Here is a 10,048-nt window from a genome sequence, read left to right as displayed (position 1 = left end):
GAAAAAAAAATGTAGAAGCGCTTCCTTAATATTTGTTCATGCGCACTTGATGTCGAAAAGAATAATTTACGGTGAATGGGCACGTGTTTGTCTCCCTTAGGCATGTTATTCGAAGAACGCGGATAAAAGGAAACTAAGCTGTAGGCACTTAACAATGAAATGAATAAACAAACGAGGATCACCAAACAGGGATCTTCAGCTAAAATTCTATTTATTTATTGAAACGGACACTTTTTCTTTCTTTTTTTTTCTTTCCTATATATGTTTCTCGTATGTTTGGGATTTTATTTTTTAATTTTATATATTTAGGAGAGTTATTTAAATTTCTATTCCAATGTATATATATATATATATATATATATATATATATATATATATATATATATATATATATATATATATATATGTATATATATTTTAATTACATTTTCACCCCAAACAAGGCAAATTGCAACTTTGGTGTAGGGGGCTACTATCAGGGGCAACAACTACTGGGGTACTATGTAGGGATTTGGGCAGCAAGGTGTCGGTTCACGTTACACTTGAACTTCTGCACGTCAGTACTGTTGGGGAAGCAGGGACCTGGAATGGAATTCCAGAGTCTAGCGGTTCTGGGGAAGAAACTATTGGAGTAAAAAGATCTTTTACATCTAGAGATCTCTACAGTGTGGGGGTGGGATTTAGCAGCCTGTCGGGTTTGTCGAGGGTGCACACGTCGTGGGGGCACAAGTGATTGCAGTTCGTCAGAGCATTCACCACTAAAATACTTGTAGAAAAGGCAGAGGGATGCAACATTTCGTCAATGGGACAGAGGCTGAAGCTTAGATGCCAGTTCAGGGCCTATCAGGTTTGCGACTCTCTTTTGAACCTTGTCAAGGAGCGAGAGACTAGTAGCAGATGCACCAGCCCAGATGTGGCAGCAATACTCCATACATGGGCGAATGGTGGCCTTATAGAGGTCCAGGATACTTTCGGGTGTTAGTAGTTTTCTAGCACGGTAGAGAGAGCCCACCTTTCTTGCAGCGGCCCTGGCAATGCCTTCAATGTAATTGTTCCAACTCATGTTTCCTGTGAACGTTAGGCCAAGGAGTTTGAAAGATGGACTCTCAGATAAAGAGTCGTTGGCCATTGCTATGAGTGGTAGAGAGGGTTTCTTGTAATTATTGAATGAAACTAGTTTAGTCTTGGCAGCATTGAACGCGACCAACCACTTTTGTCCCCATTCCACTACAGATTGGAGGTCTTCCTCTAGTGTTTCTGCCATTTCTTTAGAAATGTGTTCATTCGTCTTCCTGTCGTGCCTGCCATAGAGTGTAGTGTCATCAGCATATATGCCCATCTCAGAGGCAATGTTGTCGGGGAGGTCATTTATGAATATCAGGAACAATAGAGGTCCAAGGATAGAACCCTGGGGCACCCCCGCATTTATATCATATTGTTTAGATGTACGACCGTCGAGGACAACCTGGATTTTACTCTTATCTAAGAAGGATTTAATTATGTTAAGTATTCTACCAGTGATACCGTATGATCTGATTTTACTGAGGAGACCCTCATGCCATACCCTGTCAAAAGCCTTAGATATATCTAGAGCTACCGCTCTGCCCTCCCCCGCGTTGTCCAGTGAATGGTATATACGTTCAGAGATCACAGTTAGGGTGTCTGCTGTGGAACGGGCTTGTCTAAATCCATATTGTTTGTCAGTCAGTAGTTTAGCATCTGTAAGATGATGGACTAGAGCATGGTTAATTATGGTCTCAAATATTTTGGCAAAAAGTGGGAGGAGGCTAATATATATTATGCATACGCATATACATATATATATATATATATATATATATATATATATATATATATATATATATATATATATATATTGTTCGGCTGGTGTTAATCGTGACACCCTGCACTGAAGAATCCCGAAAGGATGAAACACTAGTGTCTGTAGGTATTTAATTATTATAGCAAAAAAATAATTATATATATATGTGTGTGTGTGTGTGTGTATACATACATATATATATATATATATATATATATATATATATATATGTATGTGTGTGTGTGTGTGTGTGTGTGTGTGTGAGGAAGGTGTTTGCGAGTACCAATCTCGTGAGCAGGAGGTTAGAACTGCCGACTATCAACTCGTTCAGTCCCTGTTAGGAAAAGATGCTGGTCTAGCCGCACATATGAGCTGTGATACAGCGAAAATATACTGTGATGACTATATATATATTTTTGTTTATTGCTATTTTTTTTGTAAGTCCTATATTTCGCTAATACATAGTCTCATCAGGGTCGAAAGCCCGGTTCGTGAATTTCTTTTTCTTTTTCGGGATTTCAAGTAAAAGATGGCTACACACGTAAATTCTCGTCTCTTCGTCATAACACCAAAATGAAGAAAAAGAAATTCACGAACCGGACTTTCGACCCTGATGAGCCTATTTACTATGCCTCCCCACAGGACAGAGTTAGACACCAGAGTCGTTTTTTAGCGTGGAGAAAAGGTACAAAAATAAAAATTGTCTCAGTCGTGAAGGATTTCTCCTCCACCGGAAGAGAACAAGAAATGGAAGTGCAGCATCTGAAGAACAGATACTACACTTTGATCTTGACCAAAAGGTCAAGACTTATTTCGACTCTGATGAGGCTATGTATTAGCGAAATATAGGACTTACAAAAAAAAAAATGAAAAAAAAAATGATTTTATCATTATATTCGACACGTCAAAGTTTTCAAAAATTTCTCAATATATATATATATATATATATATATATATATATATATATATATATATATATATATAATGGAAATAGTATTCCGACGAAATAGAAAGATAAAAAAAGGACAAACCAAGTTATGTGTTCATCAACGTCTCGTCTTTATTTTGAGACTTCATCTAGATTAAGGAAATTAAGAAAAAAAAAAAAAACACCAACATAAATATTTTAAAATATTTTTTTGATGTGATGAAATCTATGCATTTCAGAAACGGAAAAAATCGTTGGAAATTCAAAAAAGGCGGTGTGGGGGGACATAGTGTTGTGAAAGAGCGTAATATTTTTTTTAAATCAAAAATATATTTTCAAAAATTAGTACTGGTGTTTGTTTTCTTAATTTCATTCAACCAGAGGAAGTGTCGTAATAAAGATGAAACCTTGATGAACACATAATTTAGTTTGCTGCTTTTATATATATATATATATATATATATATATATATATATATATATATATATATATATATATATTAGTGTTGACGCGATTAATCGTAATCGGGAATCGAAAATTCGGATATTTTTGGGGTATCAGAATTGGTACCGGAATCGGAAATTTTGTGCCTATTTTCCGATGCCAAAAACGATTCTTTTAATTGGCTTTTTTGTTTGATTTTCATTAAGGAAAAAGTTTCTACCGCGTATATACTATATAATGAATGTATATTGATTTTAGACTATTAGTAAAACAAAAATCGATTTATCAATCCCTACAAGTGTAATTTTTTTTACGTTTGATAAAATATCTGCTCATTTAACAAGTATTTTTACGATAATCGTGAAAAATAAACATAAAGATATTTAAAAAATCGGAAATGATACCGGGATCGGGAATTCGGAATCAGAATATATATATATATATATATATATATATATATATACATATATATATATAATTATTTTTTTACTATAATAATTAAATACCTACAGACACTAGTGTTTCATCCTTTCGGGATTCTTCAGTGCAGGGTGTCACGATTACTACCAGTCGAACGATTCGAACCCCGCGACACGAGACATCTCTGGCTCGATTAGCGGAGGCCGTATCCATTCGGCTACTATTAACCGTGTGAAATAGCGTTGAATTTTAAACATTTTAATTTAAATGTTCATTACGTCAGACAGACAGTGATCAAATCGTTATACGATGATCTACGCATAAGAGCTAAATTGACCGACTTTTAATTCAACGGAAAGTGCTCATATATATATATGTATGTATGTATATATATATATATATATAAATTAAAATTAAATTTACCAAAATGATCCAAGATGGTAAAAGTAAAGTATATTATAAATATTAAAGAATTAATATTTATAAAGTTATCTCATTCAGATGTAAAAGCTCGATAAAACCAAATAGGAGATAGAGCTTATAATAATTTTCAGATTAAATATGTTTTTAACTCTTTTTCAAAGTGTTTTCTTAACATGTTTTATTAACTATTTGCTGTTATATATATATATATATATATATATATATATATATATATATATATATATATATATATATATATATATATATAAAGGTTTATCAATAACTGTCGACGTGCTCGGTTTGTATATACTACTTAATCATAATAGTTGAAACCACTGTCATTAATTTTCCCCACTTTTTATCTGTGCCTAAATCCAAGCATAGATTCCATGAACAAAGCTTCTTTCTTAGAAGTGCACGGCTATGGAACTCTCTTCCGTTTGCCTGTTTCCCACCTGATTACAACTTGGATGTCTTCAAGTCCAACATAAACAAATTCCTGACAAACCGCCCCCTTTATTAAATCTCCAATACTAACGATTACTACGATACTATCCCATTGATTACTGTACATGCAATAACCCTTATCCCTGAGTAGCTTCCGGGCATTGATAAGTGGTGACCTCCATGTAAAAAAAAAACAACAAAAAAAAAACATACCGGAATTTCAAAAGTCTACGTCAATTTGAAGAACTTTTACAAAATGTCTGGAAACTAATTGAATGTATATATACAGGGTGGCCCGAAAAAAACGGGTCCGACTCTAATTAGGCTCCGTTTCCAAGTGTTTTGTTTGAATGAAATGAAACTTTGACAATGACTAATTTATTATATTCAAAACATCACATCAAAACCCCAGCGTCTTTGGCCTTATTTTTTTCGTTGACTGTAAAACGCTCAGAAAACAATTGAATGTCCTCTGTTTTTTTTGGGGTCACCCTGTATATATATATATATATATATATATATATATATATATATATATATATATATATATATATATATATATATTACAGTAGGAAAATGCGAGCATTAAAAGTAATATGGTTAAGCTTAAACATGGAAAAGTAAAGGGCTAATTCTTAAAACTGGAAAAGAAAAGGACAAGATATTCTAGTAAAAAATAAAATAAAAATATAATAAAATTATAACTTAAAATATTGCAGCATTAAGAATTGATTATATAAAGTTATGAATTGAATTTAAAAAAATATATAATGTTATAAATTGAATGCTGTAATAGTTTAATTTATAACTTTATTATATTTTTTACTAGAATATCTTGTCCTTTTCTTTTCCAGTTTTAATAACTAGTCCTTTACTTTTCCATGTTTAAGCTTAGCCATATTGCTTTTTATGCTCGCATTTTTCTATTGTAATCCATGATTTTTGCAGGCTTCCAGTAAATTCACTTGTTCTTTATTTACCCTGGCATATTTGCTAACTGAGGTTGAACAAAATTCACTCGCATATCTCTATATCTCTCAGCAGTTACAGTCACATCATTTTCATTCGCATCTTTAAAGAAGAAAGGCCCAATAACCCTTTCCTAGCTTATTTCACACTATACTGTGACATTAACTGAGTACATTGGACTCGCGTGAACTTGGCATGGATTTTCGGTTCCTTAGAACGTGCCATTCTGCCTAATGACATATCCATTCAAATGGAAATGAGTCTCATCTCCAATGATCAATTTGTGAATAAACTCATGATCATTTCTTGTAGTTTCAGAAACCTGACAACGTAATTTAGTCGTTTCCGACAGTCTGTAGGTTGTAAAGATTGCACTAATTGAACCTTGTAAGGATACATGCGCAAGTCTCTTTGAATGCGCTGTAGAAAGCTCTGTGAGATGGCAAGTTCTTGAGAACGCCTTCGAGTGGATGTGGTTTGGGTTCTCTTCTATACTTCGCCTCACATCTTCAGTATTTTATCCTCGAGTGACCGCGTGCCCTTGATAAGTGGTGATGACTATGTAAAAAAAAACAAAAAAAAAACACGTACTGAACGACCTCGTTCGCGTCTAGACTTATTATTTACAGAGCCCTTTACATTAAAGCGCATCACAAAGTTTAATATTGCAGGCCTACTAGAAGGATGTTGAACATTGAAATGACGCATATAAGATCTTTGCGTTGCAACAATTGACCGTCCATTTTCAAAGTAAAATTCAATTTTCTTCACTCGTTGAATTGTTGCCAACTTAACCATGCCAAAAATTTCCCCCCAAAAATCTTATTTTATAATTCTGAAAAGAGAAATTAAAACATATTAACAGATAAATAGTTATTTTATTTTTAACATGTAAAGTGACTTATGAGCCACATGGTATATGTATATAGTTATCCACACACAGTGCTGCTTCGCTGTATCACAGCTCATCACAGACAACCAACTACCTCAAGCCAGGATCGAAACTCGACCGCCCAACCCGTTACATTATACGGCTGCTGCTGTACGAGTAGTGAATTAACAATGTTTTGACATTGTCCAAATGCCTAAGCTCCATTTGTTTACACAAAGAGCATCACTTAATACGTTAATGGCAGTTTGTTTATCGCTTTTCAATATGCTCGACCTAAGAAAAGGAGCATTATAGTCATTCACATACATAACTGTTTCGCTGTATCATAGATCATCAGTGCGGCTAGACAAGAAACTACCTAAAGCCATGATCGAAACTAAACCGCCAAAACGACAGTTGGAGCTTCTAACCGTTACTCTATACAGCTGTTTCTATGCGGGTACTAAATTAAAGCGATTCTCTTTGTGTAAATAAATTGCGTGTAAGACATTTTCACAATGTCAAAATATTGTTAATTCAGAAAATAAAGAGGTATGGATGTAACAACTTGCCACGTCTAACCAGAGTGAACAGCTATAATACGGCGAAACAAACCGTGTTATGTGTTCATCAACGTTTCGTCTTTATTTCGAGACTTCCTCTGGATGAATGAGATCAAGAAATAAAAAACAGTACAAAATATTTGAAAATGTTTCCTGTGCAAAGTGTGACGCTTTTCTATTTCAGAAAACGGAAAAAGACGTTGGAAATTCAAAAAAAAGGAGGCGGGGGGGGGCTTGAACTGTTAAAGTGAGGGAAATTTTAATAACGTCATATAGTCGTTAATATGTTTTTAAAAGATATAAACGCAGTTAATATTCTTTCTGGAAAGAATATATCTGTGAAATTCAAATGTAGGTTTGTAACATAAATGAAATAAGTGTGTTTTTGTTATGTAATTTATTTATTGAGATTATATGTATTAATTATTACAGGGGGTGTTTCTATGGTGTGAGAAGGTTAACGGTGTCTATAATTAAATTATGTTCTTTTAATAAAAATTTACTCATTAATGGCACTACATTATAGAAACCTGCACGTTATTTAATTGTGCTTGAATTTGCGATAAGCGCAGATTCAAGAAGTCTCCGGTGCGGTTTATTTGAAATAAATTTAACTATTTTTGCTTTTTTAAAGTCAAAGTTGTGATTATGTTGCAATTAATGAGAGAACAATGCACTTAGAGAATTGCTATTATATATCTCTTTTATGTTCATTGATCATTTTTCTAACTTTCCCTGGGTTTCACCGAGGTATTTATGATAGCGATTTCGGCAAGAAATAGTGTATATACCTCCACTGGAAACTGGTTTGTTTTCGAGATGTTTCGTAATTTTTATATTTATCTTATAGTTTGTTATGTGGTTTGTATGGTTGGAATTCCTAGTTTTTTTAGTGTGTTACAAATTATTGTATTTTTGATGTGTCTAGGTAAAAGAAGAAGTCTGTTTGTTAGAGAAAGGTCTGGTGTATATGATTTTTGATTATTTATCCTGGAAAATATTTGTGTGGCTTTTCGCTTAGCATTCAATATAAAATCTGTCGGATATTGCAAGGTTTTCATCATGTTTGTGAGATATTTGAATTCTTCGTCCAGATATTCCGGACTGCAAATTCTGAATGTGCGCAAGAAGAAAACAATTATCATACTTGTTTCTATTTTATTATTATGGTGTGAATAGAAATGTATGTAGAACGGCGTCATACTTTGCACATGAAACATTTTCAAATATTTTGTACTGGTGTTTTTTGTTTCTTAATCTCATTCATCCAGAGGAAGTCTCGAAATAAAAACGAAACGTTGATGAACACATAACACAGTTTGTTCATTTATATTTCTCTATATTGTCGGAATGTTATTTCCATTATTTTCATCATATATATATATATATGTATATATATATATATATATATATATATATATATATATATAATGTTCAATAATGGATCGCTTACAACACATGAAAGATGTAGAAACGCTTAGACTCCTCGCAATGTTTATATAATTTTATTTATATTAAAGCGCTACAAGTGTATTGGGCACTTGAAAAGACATTGATTTAAGTTCATATCAACTATATAGTTGAATTAATCTCTCTCTCTCTCTCTCTCTCTCTCTCTCTCTCTCTCTCTCTCTCTCTATATATATATATATATATATATATATATATATATATATATATATATATATATATATATATATATATATAACTTTGAAACTCCGGGGAATAAGGATTTTTAACATTGTTTGCAAGAGTATTTTGTCGAAAATAATTTAAATTTTAAATTTTAATTTACAGTTTTAATTTCTTTTCTCTCTCTCTCTCTCTCTCTCTCTCTCACACACACAGACACACACACACACTCATATATATATATATATATATATATATATATATATATATATATATATATATATATATATATATATATTGGGGCGATTAATCGGAATCGAAAACTTTTGGGGTATCGGAATCGGTATCTAAATGTGTCTATTTTCCGATGCCAAAAACTATTCTTTTGGTTATCTTTTACTCATTTGATTTTGTTTAAAACAAAATTTTCCACTGTTGGTAGCAATAATAAAATCATAAATATTTATTGATTTTTAACTACCAGTAACACTAAAATTTTACATACCCCCCACCCCACAAATGTTTTTTTTTATTCTTGAAAACTATATGCACAATTAGCATATGATTTTACGGCAATTAGGAAGAAAACAAAATAACTCTATATCTTAATATTTAGAGATTTATATAGAATTAGAATCCGATTCGGTAATTGTATCGGAATAAGGAATTTAGTAGCGCATCGGTAATTGTATCTGAACGGGGAAAAATATTGGGATCGTCCCATCACTATATATAAAGCTGCACTGATGACTTGTGATACAACGAAACAGTACTGTACGTGGATGACTATATATAAAGCCCCACCTCTTTGTGTTGAACAATGTCGTTAATGTATCTCCACCGCTGCTTAGTTGGCTATTAAGCGAGACTCGCTGTTTTTTTTGTTCATAAACAAACTAGCATCGTAAAAGCAATGGGCGAATGTTTATTTAATATACATTTGATGGGACGGTTATGAACACCGATTCATTGTCCAATGGCTAGAACTGCCGATTATCAACGCGATCGTTGTAGGTTCAATTCACAGCTAGCCGCACTGATGAGTTGTGATACAACGAAACAGCATTGTATATGTATGTATGTATGTATGTATGTATGTATATATATATATATATATATATATATATATATATATATATATATATAGAGAGAGAGAGAGAGAGAGAGAGAGAGAGAGAGAGAGGGGTATCAGTCTCTCGGAATCTGTTCAAATTTTCATTTGACTATATGATCTTGAATTTGAATGTCTTGGTCGATATTTTTCTCTCCTCCCCATCCCTATTCCCTTCTGTGTCCCTCTATTTTTCTTCCTTACCACCCCTATCCTTCTTTTCTTTTTCCTCTCTTTCCATTTTTCCTTTGAAATTGACACTTGTGAGTATTCCTAATTTTAAATTCCCGTATCTTCACAAGCGTAAACATAAGATTTGACACCGATTAAAGTTTTGAACACAAACAAACAAAAACTCCACGATAAAAGATTTGTGTGACTCCCCACGTAAGCGAAAAGTCTTTCGACGTTTTCCGTG

The 10,048-nt window shown here is 32.9% G+C and overlaps 1 pseudogene; it reads right to left on the bottom strand.

Moving 5' to 3' along the window:
* Window positions 1-2,502: 2,502 nt before the first annotated feature.
* Window positions 2,503-2,635, bottom strand: LOC145259402 (U2 spliceosomal RNA; annotated as a pseudogene).
* Between the last annotated feature and the right edge of the window lie 7,413 nt (window positions 2,636-10,048).

This window comes from Euprymna scolopes, chromosome 34 (assembly GCF_053919585.1).
Source record: "Euprymna scolopes isolate OS-2025 chromosome 34, ASM5391958v1, whole genome shotgun sequence".
Lineage (NCBI taxonomy): Eukaryota > Metazoa > Mollusca > Cephalopoda > Sepiida > Sepiolidae > Euprymna > Euprymna scolopes.
This window is presented reverse-complemented; position numbering and strand designations above follow the sequence as displayed.